At 55.1% G+C, this 22,636-nt stretch overlaps 1 protein-coding gene across 4 annotated transcripts in view; it reads right to left on the bottom strand.

Annotated features, from left to right (window-relative positions):
- The window catches only part of FAM178B (family with sequence similarity 178 member B), a 69,966-nt gene extending 48,515 nt beyond the window's left edge, over positions 1–21,451 (bottom strand). For all 4 annotated transcript variants that reach the window (XM_079110711.1, XM_079110709.1, XM_079110708.1 and 1 more), the window contains exons 1-3: positions 20,791–21,451; positions 18,069–18,174; positions 14,980–15,064 (exon numbers count right to left, since the gene is read on the bottom strand). The gene's annotated coding sequence lies outside the window, so the exon portion shown is untranslated. The remainder of the gene's footprint in view (positions 1–14,979; positions 15,065–18,068; positions 18,175–20,790) is intronic.
- Between the last annotated feature and the right edge of the window lie 1,185 nt (positions 21,452–22,636).

Below are 22,636 nucleotides of genomic sequence, written 5' to 3' on the forward strand. Positions count from 1 at the left end.
CCACACAGGTGCACATGCACTGCAAAGCCCCCTGAAGGGAAGTAGCACCCACCCACCAGGGCCAAGCTTGGAACCTGGCACTGTGCCCCGCCCCTCTCGCCCCCGCAGTGATGGCTCTGCCCTGCGAATGACCCTGGCCAAGGTGGGGGCAGTTTCAGAGGAGGTTGCCCGGATGCCTTGGGATAAATCAGTCCCTGTCAACAGCCCTGGAAGTTGGTGACATGATGACAGGAAAATCCCACCCCAGAGCCCATAATTAACGCTGCCTGTAAGCAGGCTGTGCGCTCAGCTCTTCCTCAGCACTGTTTGTCCAGATGAGAAGTTTCTGGAGAGCTGACACAGAAGGAACGCAGACGTGAGGCTGCCAGGCTTGCCTCCCCCACTCTGGCCCCGCACAGTACGTGGTTACCCTGGGTAATGCTGGGGCGGCGACCGGGCACTGGGCCCTTGGAAACGCCAGCGTGGGCAGCCCCTGGCGGCTGGGCTGACCAGAGGCCGAGGCTGGAGGTAGCCCTTGGGTGCCACTCCTGGTGTGGGACAGATGCTCTGCCGGGAAAGGAAAGCCCCAGGCCTGAGATAAAAGCGACCTTCTCATCTGTGTCGTGAAGGACACTGCCTGGCCACAGCTCCTGACACAGCTGACAAGGAATGGCAAACCCACACTCGCCCCAAGAACGAGCGCGGGCCCTGAGGCTCCCTCCCTGTGCTAGGCTCGGGCCTTGGCCCTGGGCCTCTGGTCGTGTCCCTCCCGAGTAGCGAATGAGGGTTGGGCTGGCTGCCCTGGAGGTCCACGTAGTGCCACCTGCCGGGTCCTGATTCTCTGTCCCACCCGACACCCACAGTGCCACAAGAGGGAAGGTTTCCATCGTTTTGTTGTTGTTGTTCAGTGCTGGGGACTGAACCCAGGGCTTTGCCACGTCAGGCACGTGCTCCCCCACTGAGCTTCGTCCCTAGTCTCCGGTCAGTCTAGGCAGGGGAGGGGGCTGGTTCCTGCAGGAAACGAGGCTGGCCTCCAGACTGAGTCCCGACCACCCTGGAGCGGGTGGCTCACAGCAGTCACTGGAGGCCTAAAACTTATTTCATATCCCAACCCTAATTACTCAACTTTCTGCAGCACTTTGGAACTTCAACTGAAACTTATTTCAGAATCGCTAGCTTTGGTCAATTAGCTTTAGCTTTAGTCATTTAAAATGTCTATTCACGCAGCAAATGGGAACTAACACTGCACTGTTCGAATGGGCTGGGGACCAAGCAGACAGCAAGGCTGAGAAGGCTTCTGCTCCTGGTGGGGACACACTACACACATGTGGGGACTTCTGTACAGTGATGCCAGCGGGCCAAGACGGCCTGGGAGACGGGGCAGGGGAAGTTGGAGCAGGCCTCTGAGGCTGCAGACGGAGGAAGGGCTCAGAGACGGAGGCCCAGGGGCCTGCAGGAGCCCAGGCTGTGGGAGAGGGTGCACAGCCCCGGTGTGGGGGTGACAGCGGTAAAGTGGGACAGGGCAAGGGAAGGACAAAGGGAAGCAGGCGGGCTTGGGAGGGCAGTGTGTCACTATCACAGGGATCCGTGTCCTCAGTGGAAAGGAGAAACCCGGCATCAAGTCCTGCGTTTAATCATGTGCATGTGTCCCGAGGGATGGAACCAGGGCCTCATGCACGCTAAGCAGGTGCTCTGCCACTGAGCTTCACCCAGCCCTTGAGTCTGGTTTGTTTGTTTGTTTGTTTTTTGTTTTTGGATTTGGTAGTAGGAACTGAACCCAGGGGTGCTTAATCACTGAGCCACATCCCCAAGTCCTTTTTAAATTTTATTTGGGGATGGGGTCTTGCTAAGTTACTTAGGGCCTCACTAAATTGTGGAGGCTAGGTCTGAACTTGTGATCCTCCTGCCTCAGCCTCTGAACTGCTGGGACCACCGCGCCTGGTTCCGAGTCTGGGTTTCAAAGCCATGCACCCTCCACCACCTGAACTTCAGAGCGAGCATAGCACAGGGCGCATGTCCCAGCTCCTCGGGGGACGCTGATGAACGCGACCCACTCCCTGTTTGTGGGCTCCAGCTCCTTTGCCAGGCCCAAGCCTAAGCTCTTTCAGAAGGTTCTTTCTGTTTCTTCACTGTCCTACCACTAGCTCCAAGAGGCCCAGCCCTCCCTGCTTGCAGTTACCCACCCTACACCCCACCCGTCTCTGTTTGTCCTGAAGACTGAGTGCCGGGCAGGTGATGCTGTCCCCAGGCCACCTCTCCGTTCCCCTGCTCTCTGTAACTCACACCACCCCTGTGTTACCGAACACCGCCCAGCCTTCGAGCCTAAGGTGCAGGACAGGGCCGCGCTGCACCAGACCAGAACCAACCGTGGCTGGGGTTAGATGCGGCTGCTAAGAACCAAAGAACAAATAAAAGCCAAACCCACCTGGGTTCAGAGACCAGGGTTTTATGTCTCAGTGACGAGAGAGGCCTGCCGCTGGAGCAGGGCAGGGCCGCACCTGAGGACCTTGGTGCCTCATCCTGCTCTGCCACCTCAGCAGGTGCCTCTCTTGCTCTAGGCTGTCCCAGGGTCCAGGGTGGTGGCTCCAGACCATCACTCTTCCACTCTGCCACCTAAGTACGCATCCCCGGGTTGTTTCTGTGGCTGTAGGGCCCTGAGTGTGTGTGACCTGGGCGTTAGTACCACACCACCTTCCCAAGTTTAAAAAGCGAGAATCTGAGACAGAGCTTGCCAGCAGGATTTGCACTGCATGTCTGACCCTGAGATTGTGGGCTACGGCTCGTCTCTGAGTAAAATCAAACAGCCACACCAAGTGCGAGCAAGGGTGGACAGCAGTGGACTGTCCTTCACTGCTGGTGGACTCTCCACTGGCCCATCCACTTTGCAGACAGTCTGGCACTTCCTTAGGAAGCTAATGTGCTCTTACCACACTCCCTGGCAACCGCCCCGGGGAACTTAGCTCCACGCAGAATCTGCACGTGAGCTTTTTTTTCCTGCAGAGGTTGGGAGGCTGGGGATGGAACCCAGGGGCACTTAACCACTGAGCCACATCCCCAGCCCTTTTTTCATTTTCTGTATTTTGAGACAGGGGCTCACTAAGGGGGCCTTGCTAAGTTGCCGAGGCTGGCTTTGAACTTGCAGTCCTCCTGCCTTGTAGGTGTGTGCCACCCTGCCTGGCTGCACTTGAATGTTTATAGCAATTTTATTTGTAATTATCAAAAATTGGAAGTAGCCAGGATGGCATTCAATCGTGAATAGTCGAACTATGGCATCAGGTTCTCCAGCATTAAGAGTGAAAGGCCAGCTGGGCACAGCGCTGCAAGTTCAAGGCTGGCCTCAGCAACTTAGTGAGGCTGTCTCGAATTTAATTTTTAAAAAGGGTGGGGGATGTAGCTCAGTGTAGAGGGTCCCTGGATTCAATGCCCAGGACAAAAAAAGAAAAGGAAGGAAATGAGCTATCAAAACAAAGCAACTTGAAATGCTTATTACTGAGTGAAAGAAGCTGGTGAGGCCTACATACATATAAAACTGTATGACATTCCAGAAAAGGCAAGACTATGGACAAACTAAAAAACACAGTGGCTGCCAAGACTGGGTGGGGTACAGGCAGGATGCCTGGGGAGAACCCAAGGGCACCTTTAGGGTAATAAAACTTCTGAACAGCACAGGAGCAAGGGACACATCAGGGTGTTTGTTAAAACTCACAAAACAGCACAACCTAACCCTAATTTAAGCCACAGATTTTCCTCATTAGTATCGTCAATACTGTTTTATTGATAACAAGTGTCCACGCTAATACAAAGTGTTGATAGCAGAGGACTCAGGGTGGGAGCAGAGGCGGTGTCTGAGAACTCTGCGTTCTTTCTTTTCGATTTTCTGTAAGCTGAAAAATGCTTAAAAAAAAAAAAAATCACTGCCAGGTGCAGTGGTGCACATCTGTAATCCCAGCGGCTAGGGAGGCTGAGGCAGGAGGATCTTGTGTTCAAGACCAGACTCAGCAATTTCGGGAGGTCCTGAGAAACTCAGTGAGACCCTGCCTCTAAATAAAATATAAAAAGGGCTGGGGACGCGGCTCCCTGGTAGAGCACTTGCCTACAGTCACAGAGGGCCTGGGTTTCGTCCCCCGCACTGCCATCAACAAAGGGACAGAAGAGGCAGCTCCACACAGCGCCTCAGGTAGAGAGCAGACCCCAGCAGGGCAAGGAACAGTGGCCGCTGCCCTCTTCCGCTGAGGGATCAAGGACCCAGCTGAGAACCAACACGGGTCTCAAGACTTGTCGGCACGTGTCGGAGTCACCTGGGGAGCCTCAGCTGTGTCTGCTGCCTGCGCGCAGCTCCCACAGAGAGCCCAAATCAGGTGTGGTCTGGAGTGTGGACCTTTAAAATTCCCAAGTGATTCTGACACCCAGCCAAGCTCGGGCACCACCGAGCTAAGGAAGCTGCAGCCCTCGCTCCAGAAGAGCGCGTGGGCCACCCGCGTGTGCCCTGGCGGTGAGGGCGTCAATCCCCAGAGCCAGCCTCAGCACCTTCTCACCCCCACAGCGGCGGCCTGGCACCCCAGGGTCCTCATCCCCGCGGCTCGCCAACATCACCGGGGAGGTTCTCAAACCCACCAGGCTGTGCCCTGGGCCCATCACAGAGGGCAGGACCGGGCAGCAGCACTTTGTGAAGCTCAGCCACGGCTGGACGTCGCCGTGGCTGGAAGCTGAGCGCTGGAGCTGGGCAGGGTCTGAGTCACGTACAGAAGCTCTCTAGGTGGGCACAGCGCCGCGGCCTGGGATCCAGTGACCAGTGCAGCTGAGGCAGGGGGACCGCAGGTTGAAGGCCAGCCTCAGCAACTTAATGGGGCCTTCAGCACATTAGGGAGACTGTCTCTAAATAAAATAAGAAGGGTTGAGGATGTAGCTCAGTGGCAGAGTGCCCCTGGGTTCAACCCCTAGTAGCAAAAAATCAAATAAGATAAAAAGTCCAAGTCACATAGATTTGCTGAGGTTGGCTTTGAACTTGTGATCCCCCCGCCTCAGTCTCCCAAGTCACTGGGATTAGAGGCAGGAGCCACCACGCCCAGCCTCTCTGGGTTCAGAGTCCTGCTAAGCTCAGTACTGCCTGTCCCCTCAGATCCCCAGCAGGGCCGGGAGCTTCCTCAGCCTGGGGCACGTCAGGAGCACCCAGAAGGTTTTTAAAAATGCCGGTGCGGGGCTTGAACGCTCCGCCGGCGCTGAGCTGGCGTACAGCAGGAGTGACTGTCCCGCAGAGTGGCAGGGCTCACAGCCTGCCCCTGAAGGCCCAGATGGCGCCCCTGAGCTTGGCCAGCATGTGTAGCTCCTCACCCACTGTCCACACAGGACAGGAGCAGCTATCGGAAGACGCTGACAGCTGCCGGAGACGACGTGGGTCCCGCCACTTGCTCTTTCAAATGGCGACTGTCGCTGCTGAGTGCGCCTGTTCATGTCGTTGCCAGGAACCCACAGACCCCATCCCTGCACTGCAGCCCACAGCCCGTCACTCACAGGATGCACGCACCCACTGCGACTCCGGCCACCGGAGGCAGAGGGTGGAATCTGAGGGTGGAGGAGCATGGGGTTAAGAAGGCAAAAGACCCATGGGGAGGGGAGAGACTTCAAGGGAAGGGGAGACCGTCAGTCTGCACGTGCCAAGGCCCTGAGGCAGGAGGAACAACGGGAGGAAAAGAAGGGCGTGAGGCTGAGCAGAGTCGGAGAAGGAGGTGGGTTCGGGGCCTGGCCAGGTGCACGGTGAGCAGGCCACACGGGAGCCAAGGGCGTGGAGCTCCCAGGAGCACTTCTGCTTGCCAGCCCCTGGTTATCTGTAAAATGGGGACATACTCGTGTCACTCACTGGGCTGTCGTGGGTAGATGAAGAAGATCAAGTTAAGCTCTCTCAAAATGCCAGCTATAGTTTTCCATTAAATTACTTTTAATGTTTTAAAAACAAAGTGTTTTAAAAACAAAGGTCGATGATGAAATGAGTCACTGTGATCACCAAATTCCATCTGGACGCTTTGGAAGGGCCAGACAGGTGGATGACAGTGGCAGGCACTGGGCGAGGGTCTCCAGGTGGCTCTCCCAGTGTGTTCCCACCCACTCGGGTCTACGACAGTCTCCCAGCACCACTGAGTGCAGCTGGGGGCAGACCTGGGCCCCAGGTGGGCCTCGGGAGAGGCCTGTGTGTAAACCGAGTGTTCACCTAAGTGCTCCACATGTGGGCCACCATCGCTGCACCACCAGAGGTGCCATCCATGGACCAGAGTGTCCAGCAGCCAGGGGCCTCCACCTAGGAGGCTCTGAACGTGTACTTCCTGCCACACCTGTGGAGGCTGCCCTGCCTGTGTGAGCCAGGCAGAGGCAGTGACACTAGGACGTCTCCTCTAAGATAGTGGCAAGCACAGTGTCCACCAGATGTGCAGACTGAAGGACACCAGCTGCTTAAAACATCCAGCTGGGCGCAGTGGTGCACCCTTGTAATCCGGAAAGCGAGGGAGGCTGAGGCAAGAGGATGGCAGGTTCGAGGCCAGCCTCACCAACTTAGTGAGGCCCTGAGCAGCTTAGCAAGACCTGTCTCAAAATAAAAAAAAAGTAAAAAGACTGGGGATGTAGCTCAGTGGTTAAGTGTCCCTGGGTCAATCCCCAGTAAAAAAAAAAAAAATTAATAAGAATAAAAATTTTAAAAAAACCTCCAAAACCAAAAAGAACCAAAAGCCAACTATGTGAGAATAGCCTGGTGTAGAAATGGCCGCAACAGAAGGGCAGAAGCTAAGCAGCACAGAGAGGAAGTGGGCCTTGGTGGCGCCTTGGCTGAGGGAAGGCTTCTGGTTCACAGCGACAGACCTGCCTTGACAGCAGCCGTCCTCTGCACCCTGGACCAGGCGCCCCCCGCCTGCTGTTTCCTCCAACCCCGAACGTGCTCTCCAGGGCCAGCGCTGGCTGGCTCCTAGTCTCCCTGCCGCTCCCTGCTTCTGGGATTCCCAGGCGGGACTGCCGCAGTCCGTCTGCTCCTCACTTCCCATCCCACACCACCGACCACACCTCCCATTGCCGCAGTCACCCCAGAGCCCCAATCCAAGAATGCTTGGCTGCCTGAAACGTCTTTGATCGATCATAAAACTACATAAATGTACTAAGAGTCGAATGTGAGGGATGCATATTATGTGACTTATACTTAAAAAGAACTAAAAAGTCAGGCGTGGTGGCCCATGCCTGTAATCCCAGTGCCTCGGGGGGCTGAGGCAGGAGAATTGCAAGTTCAAGGCCAGCCTTAGCTACTTAGCAAGGCCCTAAGCAACTTATTGAGACCCCGTCTCTAAATGAAAAATAAAGAGGGCTGGGGATGTTGTCCAGTGGTTAAGTGCCCTGGGTTCAATCCTTGGTACCAAAAGAAATTTCCCTCAAAGAAAACTCAAATCCCTAACTAAAACTCAAATCACTGACTAATTTTACCAATTATTTAAGGAAGAAATAATATTAGTTCTACACAAACTCTATCAGAAAAGTGAAGAGGAGGTGACTGCTGTCGTCATAGTCTATTAAGCCAGCATTACCTTGATATGAAAACCAGAAAGAGAAAAACTACAGATTATTATCTTTCATGAACTTAAATGCAGAAGATTCTAACAAAAATTAAGCAACTTAATACATAAAAAATTAGCATGACATGAACAAGTGGGGTTTGTTCCAGAACATAAAAATAAATGAATAAACATTCAAAAATCAATCAACGTAATTCACTATATTAAGAAACTAAAGAAGAAAATGATTTGGTCATCTCAATATCCAATATCCATTTATGATGAAAATTCCCAGCAAAGTAGGAGTTTATCAAGGTAGTGGGACACAAAGCGAGCAATATCAGCTGCTAGTACACTGGCCAAGAACAACCTGAGAGTGAAATTAATCCAGTGCCAATTAAAATAGCACCAAAAAGGCAGGGAATGGAGGCACATGCCTGTCATCCCAGCAGCTCGGGAGGCTGAGGCAGGAGGATCCCAAGTTCAAAGTCAGCCTCAGCAAATTAGTGAGGCCCTAAGCAACTCAGGGAGACCCTGTCTCTAAATAAAATATAAAAAAGGGCTGAGGGTGTGGCTCGGTGTTTAAACGCCCCTGAGTTCAATCCCTGGTACTTTAAAAAAAAAAAAAAAAAAAAAAACAACCCAAAAAACAAAAAACCGCACCGCAAGATTGGCACGTGAGCCCAAAGCCCCAGGCAAGGGTACTGGAGCTCCAGGGGCCAAGGGAAAAGCGTGGGGATCAAGGGACAAAGACCAAAGCATCCCAAGACCTTGCTAAGGAGAAAGAAGCAAATTCATTCTCAGAGCTGAACTTCTCGCCCACTTTAAGAATATCCGAAGAATGTTCTGGCCAGAGTCACTCTGCCTGGCTGCATCCCTCTCCTCCCCCACAGACACCAGAGGCCACAGGCAGCAGGGGCTGGTCTCCCCGTGGTCTGCGCACTGGTTCCCAGGGCACTGCCCCAGTCAGTGTGCTCAGTCCTGGATTCATGGCCAGTTCTGCTCTGGCTCAGCCGAAACGTGTTTGTTAAAGACACATGAGGCCATTTCTTTCAAGCAGTTAATTGCCCAAATATGTTTGCTTTCAAAATCAAATTCTACCCCCACACAAATAAAACTATTGGAGTTAATCAATAATCCAGTTCAGTGAGGTTTCAGGATGCAAGGTCAGTATGCAAAAACCTATTGTGTTTCTACACACTAGCAATGAACAACCTGCAAAGGAAATCACGAAAATAATCCCATTGATAAAAGCACCAAGGCAATACAATAATTAGGAATAGATTTAAGAAAAGAACTATAACACATGCATACTGAAAACTACAAAGAACCGTTGAAAGAAATTAAAGAAGACCTACATAAATAGAAAGACGCCCCACGTCTGTGACTGGAAGGCTAAGTATTATTAAGATGGCTCTGTTTGAATATGTCCCCTGAAGTCCAGGTGTTGGAGACCTAACCCCAATGCCAGCCTTGAGGGGCAGAGCTTCAGAGGGAAGACTTCTCACCAATGGAGCACTGTTATTGTGGGCATGGGGTGGATTCCTGGTGAAAGGAGTAATTTGGTGTCCTTCCCTCTCACACACTCTCTGCCGTGTTAGGCCAGAGGCCCTCACCAGAGGCAGCCCCTCAACCCGGGACTTTCCAGCCTCCAGAACTTGAACCAAATAAGCCTCTCTTGTTGATAACTTCCCTAGTCTGTGGAATTCTGTTATGGCAGCATGAAACGCTCTGAGACAGACGGCAATACCTCCAAGGTCACCTACACATGCAGGACAACCAAGGTCAAAATTCCAGCTACAGAAACGAACAAGCCGATTCTGAAATTCACATGGAAATGCAAGAAATCCAGCATAGCCAAAGCTTTTTTTTTTTTTTTCGGTGGTGTTGGGGATTGAACCCAGGGCCTTGTGCACGCGAGGCAAGCACTCTACCAACTGAGCCATGTGCCCAGCCCCCAAAGCAATTTTTAAGAGCATAGTTGGAAGCTGGGTACTTCCCAGTATCAAAACTGCCAATAAGCCATGGTGATCAAGAATTTCTGGTACTGCTTTGACACAGGTCAAAGGAGAGGAGCTAAGGGTCTAGAAATAAACCTTCACATTTATGGATAATTGTTTTTCAACAAGGGTGCCAAGACCTTTCATCCAGGGGGTGCTGGGACAACTAAATATCCAGATGCAAAACAATGACTCTGGACGCCCATCTCACACCATGAGGAAAAAGGAACTCAAGATGGCTCGTGGACCCAACTTTACAACCTACACTAGGAAACTTGAAAGAAAACAGACAAAAGTCTTGACGAGCTGGGATTTGGCAATGGAGTCTTTAAGTTTGACACCAAAAACACAGGCCACAAAAGAAACAAACCAGATAAACTGGACTTCATCAAAATTAAAAGACTTATGTGCATCAAAGGACATTATCAAGATAGTAAAAACACAACCACAGAATGAGGAAAAATACTTGAAAATCATGCATTTGGTAAGGGCCAGAACACACACAGAACCCCTACAAGTCAACAAAAAACTCAGGAAACGGGCATGGTGGCTCATGCGTGGAATCAATTCTGGCTACTCGAGAGTCTGAGACAAGAGGATCCCGAGTTTGAGGCCAGCCTTAGCCACTTAGTCAGATCCTGTCTCAAAGTAAAATAAAATAAGCACATGAAAAGATGCTCAATGCCCTGTCAGGGTGGGAGTGCGACTCCAAACCATGTGAGAGCACTTCATACCCACTAGGGTGGTCACCATCAAAAAGATGGACAACACAGCAAGAGGTTGTACGGGGAACCTGGAACCCCATCCCTGCCAGCGGGAATGTCAAATGATACAGCCACTGGGGAAATCAGCCCAGCAGTTTCTCAAAAGTTAAACAGAGAGCTATCATGTGATCTAGCAATTCTTCTCCTGAGAACATACTGGAAAAAACTGAAACCATATGCCCCAAGAAACACCTGTATGCAGAATAATTCACAGCAAAGGAAAGGTGGAAACAGCCCCCAGGCCCGTCCCCTGAAGAGGAGGCCCACGTGTGCAACGGAATGGTACTCAGCCCTGAGACGAATGAGGTGCTGGTGTCAGCCACGACCTTGAACACACCTGAAAGGGGCCGGACACAGAAGGCTGCCCGCTACGGGAGTCCCGCTAGGTGAAATGTTCAGAAGAGGCAAATTCACAGAGAGAAGGTAGACTAAGGTTGCCCGACCTGGGGAAGAAGGGAATCATGAGAAAGTTCTGGAACTAGACAGTAGTGAAGGCTGAATGATTCTGAGTGTACTAAGAACCTCAGAATTACACACTATAAAAGGATTAACTGTGTAGTATGTGAAAAAACCCCGGGATTCCGCCCCGGTCTTGTCAGGTCATAATGAAGGCCCGGGCGCCCCTGCTCTGTCCCTCTGCAAGTGTGTTTGCTGGGGTTTGACAGGACCGTGCTCACACCTGCAGGGGCGCACTGGGAGCTCCTGCCTCTCCCGTCATTTTAACTGGGTCGGTTCTGGCAGGAGATGTCACACTGACATCTGTATTTAGCTGTGGTGTTGCCGGTCTGCTGGTTGCCGGTCCAAGAGCCATGCCCAGCTTCTTCCCTGCAGGGAACCCCAGTTTTGTGTCGGCATCTTCTCAGGGGAAGGTAGTTCAGCCCAGATGAGGAGCCACGCTACTCCAGCTGCTCCACGGAGAATGGGGTGAGTGTCTGTGGCGGCAGGCAGAGCTCTGAGCCGCGGGCCACTTCAGACAAGCAGGTTGACCTCAGACCAGGGGCCAGCGCACCACAAAGCCACATGGGCCACGGCTCAAGCCCCTCACTTGCGTGGCCAGCAAGCACCCGAGGGTGGGTAGGGAAGCCGAGCTGCGATCACACAGCACTTCTCCATGAGCATTTCTGGAAAGGACTGCAGGAGTGGAACCTCTCAGAGCCCAGGGTTTGCTACGGCTTCTTTAAATGCTCTAAAGAAAGGTTTACTTTTGTTCTGAGTTTTCCATGTAATGATTTAAATTACCCAGATGTTGCTGGTGTGGTAGAGCACACAACTGTAATCCCAGCTACCTGGGAGGCTAAGGTAGGAGGATTGCAAGTTTGACGCCAGCCTCAGCAACTTAGAAAGGCCCTGACTCAAAATAAATAAAAAGGAGTTCAGGGCAGGAGAGCCCCTGGGCTTACTCCCCAGTACCCAAAACCACCATAACTGCCAGACATTAGAATCATGGACAAGGGTGGGAAAGTAGTTATATACCTATGCTTGAGACGGTCAAGAAAATAGAGCTACCCCTTGCTGTCTAGGGGGAACTGATTCTAGGACCCTCTGCAGGCCTGAGAATGCTCAAGTCTTTATACAAAATGGGACAGTGTTTACGCATAGACTAGGTATATGCTTCAGTATTCTTTAAATCACCTCCAAATCACTTACAATACCTAACACAATGTCAATGTCATGTACATAACTGTTATACTGTCTGTTGAGGTATTGATTAAAAACTAAAGCTTCAGCTCTCTGAAAGGAAGCTGGGAAATTGAGTTCCCTGGGTTCTGCCCTCGGGGGGTAGGATTCCTGAGGATGGAAATTCTCCAGATAGAGCCAGGATGTTCAAACGGCACCAACAGTTGGAAAATATGGCAAGTATCTTTCAAAGCTTGTGACCCAGTTCTGACACAAGCTAATGAAACAAAATGGAAAGAATGTCCTGATAAAAAGAGAAAGGTATGCAAAATGTTCATCTCCTTTCTACCTTGAACACTGTTGTCTCAGGAATGAAATGATGTTTGGAGCCATGGCAGCTATTTTGCAGCCCTGAGGGGAAGAGGTGGAATGAGTGGACATACAGGCCAGAGCCTGATGCTGCGGGTCTGCTGAACACATCACGGAACCACCTAGCTACTATCACGTGATAAGAAGCCAGTCTTCATCGGGAGTTTGTTACTGAGTCAAAACAGATTCCAACTAAACATGACTTCTCTTGAAAATGGAAAGATCTGGTGATGCCAGATCCACATTGATCCGTACCAAAACCGGTGCAATAGCCCCTTTTAACAGGGAAGGAGCTCCCTCACTTCTGAGCCCCAGCAGGCAAGCAGGTTTGCCATCCCTGCCTCCTGCGAGCACCCCTCTTCTACAGAGAACGTCCTGATACCTGCCCTGCCCCAGTAGAGCACCAACCCCCAGCTGGAAGCCACGCCCCTGGCCTCTGCCTCTTGAGCTGCTTGCTTCATGTCACCCACGGGTCACACCAGTGTCTCCTTCATTCCTGGATCTCCCTCTGCATCCGGTGAGGTGCCTGAGCGCAGGAGGCCTCGGCACACCCCTGCTGAACACATGCCTGCACGCTCCCTGCCCTGAGCTGGCGCAGAACTCAGCACAGGTGAAGCGGTGATCCCACTCCACCCCCACACACCATGGCACCTCGGGACGCGCAGGCAACAGCAGCTCTGCAGTGGGTCCCAGGCCTGTCCTGGGCCCACCAGAGCTCCCCTGACTCAGGAAGTAGGTCAAGACACAAGCGATCGCACAAGAGACTCCAGGACGGCCTGGGAAGAGCCGTCGGCATGGGCCCCAGGAAGGAGAGCTTACGGGCCTGGACCTCCAGGGACAGAGAACGGTTAGGCTGGCTTGAAGCACACGCCCTCGAAGGCCCGCGCACAGTGCAGTTCCGCCCAAGTTCTGCAGGCTCAGAGACACCCAGGCTGTGGGAAGTCCCGGGCAGCATGACTTCCCTTCGGATCCATCTTGGATCTAATTCCACCTCAGAAACGCTTCCCGGGCTGGGGTGCAGCTCAGTGGTGGGCATGTGCTTCGCATGGTGGACCCTGGGCTCGACCCCCACTGGCCTGCACTCCAGGCTCCGGAACATTCTAAGCATGTGCTGTGGTGGGGTATGGACGTTGACATTGCAGCTGCCACCACCATCTTCCCCCTAGCGCTCTGCACCTACTTAACAATTCCCATCTCCCTCTTCCAGCCCCCCGGGAAGCCGCCATTTCCATGAGTTTGCTCCAGGCACCTCACGGAAGTGGAATCACAGGCACCTGGCCTTTGTGAATGGCTCACTGCAGCCCCGTTCAAAGGCTAATACTCCAGCACTGGCGCATACCCTACTGATCCTGCCATCCCCCACCCCTGGACCCGTGGACTGCTTCCACCTCTGGCTCTCATGGACAACGCTCCAGTGAACATCTGTCTGCAAATCTCTGCTCAGACCCGACTTCAGTTCTTCTGTGGACCCTGCCTCCACCTGCCCTGAATTGCTGGCGATCCCAGCCGCAGGCACAGAATTCTCTGGGCCAATCTCTCTCCACTGGGCAAGGGAAGAGGATGCCAGGCCGGCTCTCAGGTGATGTCCACAGGAAATGCTCTGAAGTCTGGGAGCAGAGCTCAGGAGCTGCTTTCTGGCCCTTCCTGGTGGGGGTGAATCAGGGGCGATGGAGGCAAGGGCAAGTGGGATGTCCCCTCTGCCTCTGCAGGGAGAAGGGCGAGACAAGGGAGGCCTCTGTCCCTGAAAGGGCAGGCACGCCGCAGAGGCGGCCCGGGGCTGCAAAGGGCAGCCCAGGCTGCAGGGGCAGAGGTTACCAAAAGGGAAGGGATGGAGACTGGTGCTATTCAGGGGACCTCGGTCAGGCGCTCCCTGGGGGAGGGGCGGAGGCGTCTGAAGCGCTCCAATGGACAGATGGCCCCAGCTCAGCCAACTCCTGAAGAGAGAAGCACAATACAGACGCTCACAGGCTGGGGCTCATGGTGCGCCAGGCTACGCGCTTGGCCTGAGACGCTGCACAGTCGTGCTTTGGCAGGAGGGTGGGCAGACCACGGCTGGGCAAAGGCAGGGTCTGGGCACCCGCAACTCCCTGTCACCATCTGCTGTAAGCAGCTCTCAACTGGTTACGTGATATTTTTTGGTGCCAAAGTGTCTAGGTTCAGGTTCCAACTGCAGACAGACTGGTAGGAAGAAAATTCACTGCTTCTGTGGACCCTGAACTGAATACGCCCCCGAATGCCACCACCAGGCACAAACTCGAGGACGTCACTGCAGCCTAGAAAAATCCAGGGCTTGGGAACACCTGCCGATGGAGGAGGCGCTGTGGGGGGCCCTTTGGGCCCTCCCCTTGGTCGCCCTGATCTGAGGCAATGCTCCTGGAACCCTCCTGAGCAAACTGGGACCCTTGCAAGACCTTGGAGACACCCTGTGCCCTCAGACCCGGGGCCTGCCTGGTCTGAGCCCAGCTTCCTGGACTGCACTGGGACCCCACGGGTCGGGGAGGTCAGCCTAGACTTCCATGTTGACCTGGATCTGAAACTGGATCAAGGAGCCAAGGAGCCCGTCAGTTCAGCTTTTTACTAGCGCTGGAGCCAGAGCCAAGAACGGATGGCCTGATGTCTCCACCTTGGGTGACGCAAGGTCCCCACCACTGGGCTCCAGGGACACCCAGAGGCAAGTGTTACACAAGCTCCAGAGCTTAGGTCCTCCGCCCTGCACCCAGTACTGACCAGACTGACAGAAGAGCCCATCCACGCTGAGATCCCACAGGAGAGTGAAGGCTCTTGAAGAAGTTTCCGGAGGCCATGTTAGCAACTGGGGAAGGAATAAAAGGTCATTCCTATGGAGTCACTGTAGCAAAACTCCATTACTTCATATTAAATAAATGCCACTTGTAATCCTCACAAGGTCATTACAGATGAGGAAATCATGCTCAGAGAGGTCAAGCAACTCCTCTGAGGTTACACAGCTAGCGAGCAGCAGTGCCAGGACCGAAGCCCAGGAGCATGTGCGACTCGAGATCTCCTGTGTGACCTGTGTGGAGTCTTGGTTCTCTGGCCCTTTATTTCTTGTGCTCACAGCCCTGTCCCCTCCAAGGCAGGAGCCAGTGGAGAGGAGGGGTAGGGCTTGTAAGGGTTCACCCTACTGTGACCCTTGATCATTTCCAGGACCGCACCTTCACAGCTTGGCACTGCCTTGGTCCTGGGCACTGGGCACAGATCTTCAAACAACTGGGGGTGGGGGGCATTGCTCACCCAACTCAAACTCTCTGGGGTCCTTATTTAAATGTCCCTTGAGCCTGAGGGCCAGGTGCTAGGGATTTAGCCCGTGGAGAGTGTGTGACATAGAGATGAGCAAAAGACAGCATCAGCCCACAAGTGCCATCCAGTCTGGGGACACGCAGACAAGGCCAGGACACACGGACAAGGCCGGGCCTCAGCTGGCGGGGCTCCTGCACAGGGCTGCTCAGTGCCATGGGGGACACTGTGGGTGCTGCCCCTGGGGACTGAGACTCTTGTTCCCACAGGGACCAGAAGGCCCTGGGCTGAGGTCCTCTGGTACTGACTCTGGAGGATGAGCCCAGCCCAAGGTCATGCCCCTCTCCAAGACTAGCCTGATCTGGTGACTGGTCAAGGCGGGGCCCCTGGCCTTGGGGGGCAACTCTGAAGAGTCACTGGCTCTGGACTGTGACTCCCAGGGTCCCTCCCGCAGCCCATCACTTGCTGCTCTGCTCTCTGCCGGGCCCGCGCCGTCTCCTAGCACAGGGTGCTTCCTGAGAGCTGCCCGGGGAGCCTCAGCCTCTGCCCTCTGCACTCCCTCTCTCTGCGCTGTCTCAGAATTGAATGCTTTAATGTCTCCCCAAAAATATAAACGTGTTGAGGACAAATGGACCTACTTCTGTCCTCCCCAGGCAAGGCCCTAGGGAGTCAAGAGCACTGAGGCCAGAGCGGCTGACCAGGGCTCACAAGGCACCCACTGAAGCCCCAGGAGGGGGAGGAGCGGGCACAGGACTGGGTCTTCGTGAGAACTCAGGATGTCCTTTCTAAGGAAGCAGCTGAACGCACAGAGGAAGTGTCTGACTGTCCCGGCCCCGAGTTCTCAGAAAGGACCTCAAATACATGTGAGTCCAGCTCTGCTGCCACCCGCTTATCCAGCTGCCCCTGACTGGACAGGGACCACTTGGCTTCTCCTAGGCCAGGCACACTCTCCTGCCTGGGGATTCCAATTTGGGAACGGGGCCTGGAGGAGAAAGGGAAGTGACCGAGGATCCTGGACTTCCCTGTCCCTGGCTCCAGCTCTCCTAAGGTCCAGCCACACCCCTCCCTGGGGTCCCACTGTCCCCGTATTCTCTGTAAGACATCCCCAGGGGTTTCTGCCCCTCGCCGCAGAAGCTCTTGCTGACTGCATGAGTGTGGAGGCACCGAGTGCCCCCCAGAAGGCTCCCCAGATCCCATGGGCCCCTCCAGGATGGGCTTTGGTCCAGGGGAGACACTTCCTCTTACGGATGATGCCCAGGCCCTGCACGGAGCTCGGGGATCACAGGGTCAGGGTGGTCTGCAGGTCTCCCTCATTTAATCCCACAGGGCTACTGGCCCAGCGTACCACAGAGCTGACACTAGGTGACTCACCCAAAGTGACAGAGTGGCAAGGCCGCACCAGAGCCTGCACCTCAGCTGTCTGTCACAGGGCTGACCTTGACTGCCCTCCCCCACCCTCCTGGCCTGGAAGAGGAGAGGCAGGGAGGGCTCTCCCATGCCGCTCAGGGCTGGGGTCTCAACCTTGTGGAGACTGGAGACCGAGCCTTGTGGGAGGGCACTCCACAGGGTGTCAGGGTCACATAGGGACCCCCGTGGGCACCGCCTTAGAGGGGTTCTTTGTGTCTCCCAATGCCCAATTGTGCACTTGTCACATACTGTGCAAGGAGCAGGGAAGCTGTGCAGATGGGGGCAGAGAATAATGACCACACTGTTCCCTGCTCCTCGCCTGCCGACCCCCAGGCCTGGGTGAGGGGTGAGGGTAACAGCCACACACAAGGGCCCCAGGAGCTGGGCGTCCTTCTCCTTGGGGGTAGGGAGGAGCACCGTGCAGGACCCCAGAGGGAAGCAGCCAGAGCTCTTCCTGGAAGGTGGCCAGCCTGAACAGGCTAAGGAGTTCCTTGAATATCCACCCTCATGGCGGCTGATTTACAGCTGGGCTCCAGGCTCCAACTGGCAGCACTGGGACCAGCTGGAACTTGTGACCTGCCCATCTCCAGACAGACAGCCGCGGGTGGGGCCCGAGGCCAGGCGGCACCCTCGTGCCCTGCATTCAGATCGGGCCGGCTCCAGGGCTCTCTACAGGCTTCTCACTGACTCTGGGGGCAAAGGTTCCAGCCCCTGGCAGAGGCCTGCTCCCCCAAGGCCACACGTCCCAGCAGCGCTCCAGCAGCCAACAGAGGCAGCGGCTGCTCCTGGTGTTCCCAGCCCACTGACCTCCGCACAGCAGGAAGCAGACACTCAACGCCCCCTCCCCCAGGACCCTCGGCCTGGGTGCTGCAGGGTGGGTGGCAAAGGCAACACCCAAGAGGCACACATGGGGTATGGAGCAGAGCTCCCTGGAGGCTGCCAGCTCTGGGAGACGCAGGCGGATCCCTGCCTGTCCCAAACCTGGCATTCTCACGTTAGGTGAGGATCAACGCTCCATCAATTCCTCCCTCTTCTGGGACAGGACTGGCCTCAGCGCTCCAGGCAAGGAGAGGTTAAGTCCCTCCTGCCTGCTGGCCTATGGTCCACCAGGCTGCCGCGCTCCTGCCACCTGGTGGCACATCTGCGTTCCTCACCTGGAACAGCCACTGGAGCAGAGGCACCGGGCAGTCCGAGGCGTGCAGGTACAGGTTGCTCAGGAGGCCGTTGTGCAGGAAGGAGAGCTGCTGCGGCCCTGGGGAGCTGTGGGGACAGAGGGGCGAGGTCAGGGGCTCGTGCTGGCCCAGCACACTTCTGCAGCAGAGGCCTGTGGTACACCCAACTTGGAGACGAGGCACGAGACTACTGCCTCTGCTTTGCCAGGATACCGTGAGGCCGCTGGAACACGAGGGACACGTGCCTTCAGAGTCCTTGATGCGAGGTGCTGTCCAGAGACAAGCTTCTCAGGCCATCGTCAGAACTGTTTTCCAGGACACAGCTCACTGGTTCAACATGGGACTGGGTAGTACAGTCCCCTTCCATTCCATGCCGGAGGAAACCAAGGCGCACATCAGGGGTGGGGGAAAGACCTTGGTGAGGTGAGGCCAGAAGGGAGGAGTCGGGCTTCTCCACCTGCGGCTCGGGGCTGCGAGGGGCAGGCAGGGTTACCCTGGGCCGCACCATCTCAGGGTCTGGTTACACAGAGCGTTTCCTCCTCCTCTAGTATTTTTTCCGACACAAAGGGGGACATCTGAGAGGACGGGAAAATAACAGAGAGGGGGCCAGGATGGGGAAATTCTGGGAAAGAAATACCAAGTGAGGGTTCCCCAGAGGGTTCTTTAGAAATTCCCTGTCCTCCTGTCAGGTGGGCAGCTGTGACCATGGCCTGCCTGTGCATCCTGCCAGGGCCCTCCCTTTAACCAGAGCCCTCTCGGCTAGACTGCTGGTGCAGGGAGGTGCCCTGGAAGATCGCCTTGACCTAGAGGAGTCTGGTCTCCACAGGACGGGCGGGTGTGGCTGGGCGGGGGGCGCAGGTGCGGGGGCTGGAGGTCCTCTGGTGGTAGGTACTTTGGAAGTCAGTTCGGGGGGCTGCCTGCACTCTGGCACAGCCCCAAACTCCTGGTCACCCCCAGGGAGGCCAGGCTGGGGCAGGATCGCCCACTCTCTGTACATCTGCTCTGCTGCTTTGTCTCGCTAGATAACGTCTCCAACAACTGTGGATTTCAGTATGTCCAGGGAACAAGAAGAGTGATTTCATGTTTGCTCTTCTTTTTGGTGGCCAGATCCACGCAGAGCACATTCAGATCGCATTTACTGTCATGACCTTAGATAGAACCACCCTTGCTCAGTCAACCCTCCTCTTCTTTGGAAAAGGACGTCACACTTTAATCTGCCAGGAACAGAACGCTCCCAAGCCAAGATTCCCCTCGGAGCCAAGATGCTGTCTCCCTGAGTATGTGCAGGCAATTTACAAACTGTATGCTTTTTTTCTAAGTCATTTAAGTTCAGAGGAGAAAGAGGCTTTGTTCCTGTGGTCGTGAAGTTCACGGCTCTGAAACAGACCTTCCTGTGTGTACCTAAACACGTGTGTACCAGGGCTGCTGGGCATGTTCTATGCTGCCCCACGTGCCCAGTCACATGGATGCTCTGGCCAGCTGACCCCGAGGTGAGCGCAAGCACAGACCCTGTAGCCTGAGTGCAGATGACACTAAGGGGTGTCTGTAGAGACCTGCGTGTTGGCAGGACCCCGCTGGAGGCCATGCGACGAGGTTCTCAGGGACTTTAAGGAGACTCGGGTCCTGGCATTCTGTGGGCTGGGGGTACCCCACCAGTTTCTCGGATGCGGAAGCAACAGTACAAGCCCCTGCTGGCTCAGAGCAACGCGTTGCCAGCTGTTGCACCAAGGAGCGATCTCTTGGGTCGCAGTCTTCCTTCTGCTATGCAGGCCCTGCAGAGCAGTTTCTGCCAGAGAAATGACCAATCTTTGAGATTACTGCTGTTGAGTTAGGTTTCATTCGAGATGAGGAACTAGACAGCTAGAAAGGGCACAAGTTGGGCTCTGCCTTGAAGCGAACGGCTTTCAAGGAATTCTGGGTCCAGAAGTAAATGAGACTGCAAGGAGTGAGGTGAGACGCAGGCTGGAACCCCAATCGAGTGTGGGCACCTGCTCAGTGCAAAGGGAGTGCTGCCCACCCAGCCAGCCCTGCACCCCGCCAGGTGGTCTTCCGTGGCACTGGTTACCTTGGGTTTGACCCTGTGTGCACACTGCCCTGCCTCTGGGGCAGGAAGGAGGGGCCCCATGTCAGCACCCAGGCAGGGAGATGGGAGGAAAGGGAAGAGGTGGGATGTCTGCAGTGGAAGCTCAAAAATCTTGGGTGACAGAATCAGCAGTTGTCAGATTTACGAAAGCCAGCCTCACGTCTCCACTACGAGAATGGCAATGCGGGTCCCAGCGGGTGCCTCTGCCAACCCTGAGGTCAGAAGTTATCCTGAGAATGTCAGAGGGCCCTGGCGGAGAAGGGGAGGGACAGCATATGGCATGCAGGCCCAGCTGAGTGTGAAGCCCCAGCTGTCACCCTGGAGGGTCCCAGTGAAGGGAGGTTCCCACGAGGGCCTCAGCTGTGTGCCCAGCTACAGTCAGAGCACTGCTAATCCTGAGCCATGATGGCAAGGACAGAGGGCAGATGTCTCTTCAGCCCTCGCCACCTGCTGGGGCAGAAGGAAGGAAGGGGAGGAAATTGGCCAAGAGAGGGAGGCCCACAGGCGGAGCAGGGACCAAGCAGGGCCAGCCTGGCTCCACACACAGGCCGCTGGAGCAGAGCTCCACCTCCTGGGGACTTATGTTCCTGATGGCATCCAGGGGAGACTTCCGGCTCCTACCTCTGGTCTGTTTTGTGGGCAGCAGTCCAGTGGGCGGTCTCCAAAGGCCTGGCGAATCCCGAGTGACGGTGGAGGAGAAACACCAGGGGCGGTTATTTGGCTTGGTCTCTGGGCCTCGCCAGGTTCTCAGATGAGAGCCGAGCAGAATGCCTCAACAGACTGCAGGAACGGCGCCAGGGGCCCTGCCGGCACCTCTCCTGCCTCTTTCTCTCCTCTTTCTGTTTAAAGCTAAGGGAGCCTCTGGTCATAAGCTGACCGGGCTCACAGCCACCTTTGTTCTGTGGGACAACTGCAGCTGCGGCCACGGCCCTTGGCTGGGCTTCCTCACGTGCAGCTCCGACCTGGGCATCGTTCTCCAGGAAAAGGAAGTGCTCACATCAGAGCAAGGCCGGGCTGCTGGGCCTAGGAAGACGCAGGCACGCGTGCCACCGAGGCGCAGAGACTTGGGCTCACCCTCCTCCCCCCAGAGGAAGCCCTGCCCCAAGCCCACCCTCACGCCAACCGTGGCAGATGTGCCCAGAGGACACTGCCGACTCCAGTGCTCCTACCACAGGAGCCCGACAGCAATCCGGCCAGCCAGGCCACCTCCCCCTGCCCGTGGAGCTTGCTGCCCCTGAGTGAAGGTGGGCTTCCGCCCTGACGCTCTGCACTCCGGGGAATTTGATTTCCTTCTGAACTGCTGTCAAGGAAGGAGGCAAAACTTCAGCTCCTGGAATTGGCTGGAACCAACTGCTGTCATAGGACACGTGACTGGTTCCAGGGACCAACACGAGGTCACACAGTCAGCCCAGTGACAGACAGTCTTGCACATGGACCTGGGCGGGTCTGGTCGGGGAGGCTTCTTTCGCTTTGTGGCCTGGGATGAACAGCTTGCTCAATCTGTGCTGGCACTTCCAGTTTGTTCAGAGGAAAGAAAGCTATTTTCCCCTTTGCAGGAGGGTAAGGAGAAGTCAATCTATTTCAAGAGGTGATTTTTTTTTAAAAAAATAGCACTCACTTTCTCTCCTTCCAATGATAAAAACTGCACATGGCCATTGTACAAAGCGTGGGAATGCAGAGGTGTAGAATTAGGAAAACAAAATCTGCTGCCAGCTCACCAAGTGCACACTCTGCAGGAGAGACCGGCACCCTCTGGCTGGACATGGTGGGGTCCTGATGGGTCACAAGAACTTTCCCCACTCCTGTGTCTGAACTTGAAGTCTTTGGCATAAACAGGAAATGAAAGATGAACCAAGGCTAAATGGTGACCTCCAGGAAATGGCCATTGCCCACTGCCCCGCAGGAGCCCCCGACAGTATCACACCCCAGTGTCACACAGCGGGCATTCCTCCAGAAAGCCCTGTGCAGATTCCCAAAGCCACGGGGTTGGAGGCTGAGGGTTGGCAACAGCAGCTCGGCTGTGCTCATTAGCATATGTGAGGGAGGAGGGAAGCTGGGCAGCCACCTGGCCCTGTTTGGCAGTGCTGGCTGATCCCAGGTCGCCACTCCGCAGGTGTCTCATCTGTCAAACACTTCCCGTCCACCAGCCAGTCCACAACAGGAGAGACCTGCTGTGGGCACAGGCGGGCGGAGGCAGGAGGGGCGCCGTCCTCCCTGGGCTGCCCCAGCGTGTCTCTTCCTCCAGCTCACTGCCCTCTTCCTCTTCCTTGGGTTTTTCTTCATCGGCTCTGTGAGGTCCTTTCCCCCGTGGTAATGTGAGCCCTGACCGATGCTCATACACACCCAAAAATCTCACACTGCTTCCAGAACGCTCTGGTGCCTCCACAGAAGAACCTGCCCACCACACTGTTCATAATGTGTATGTCCACAAGCCAGGCACACAGTTAAGGCTCTCGGGGCCGCAGGG

Source organism: Sciurus vulgaris, assembly GCF_902686455.1.
Source record: "Sciurus vulgaris genome assembly, chromosome: 14".
NCBI lineage: Eukaryota > Metazoa > Chordata > Mammalia > Rodentia > Sciuridae > Sciurus > Sciurus vulgaris.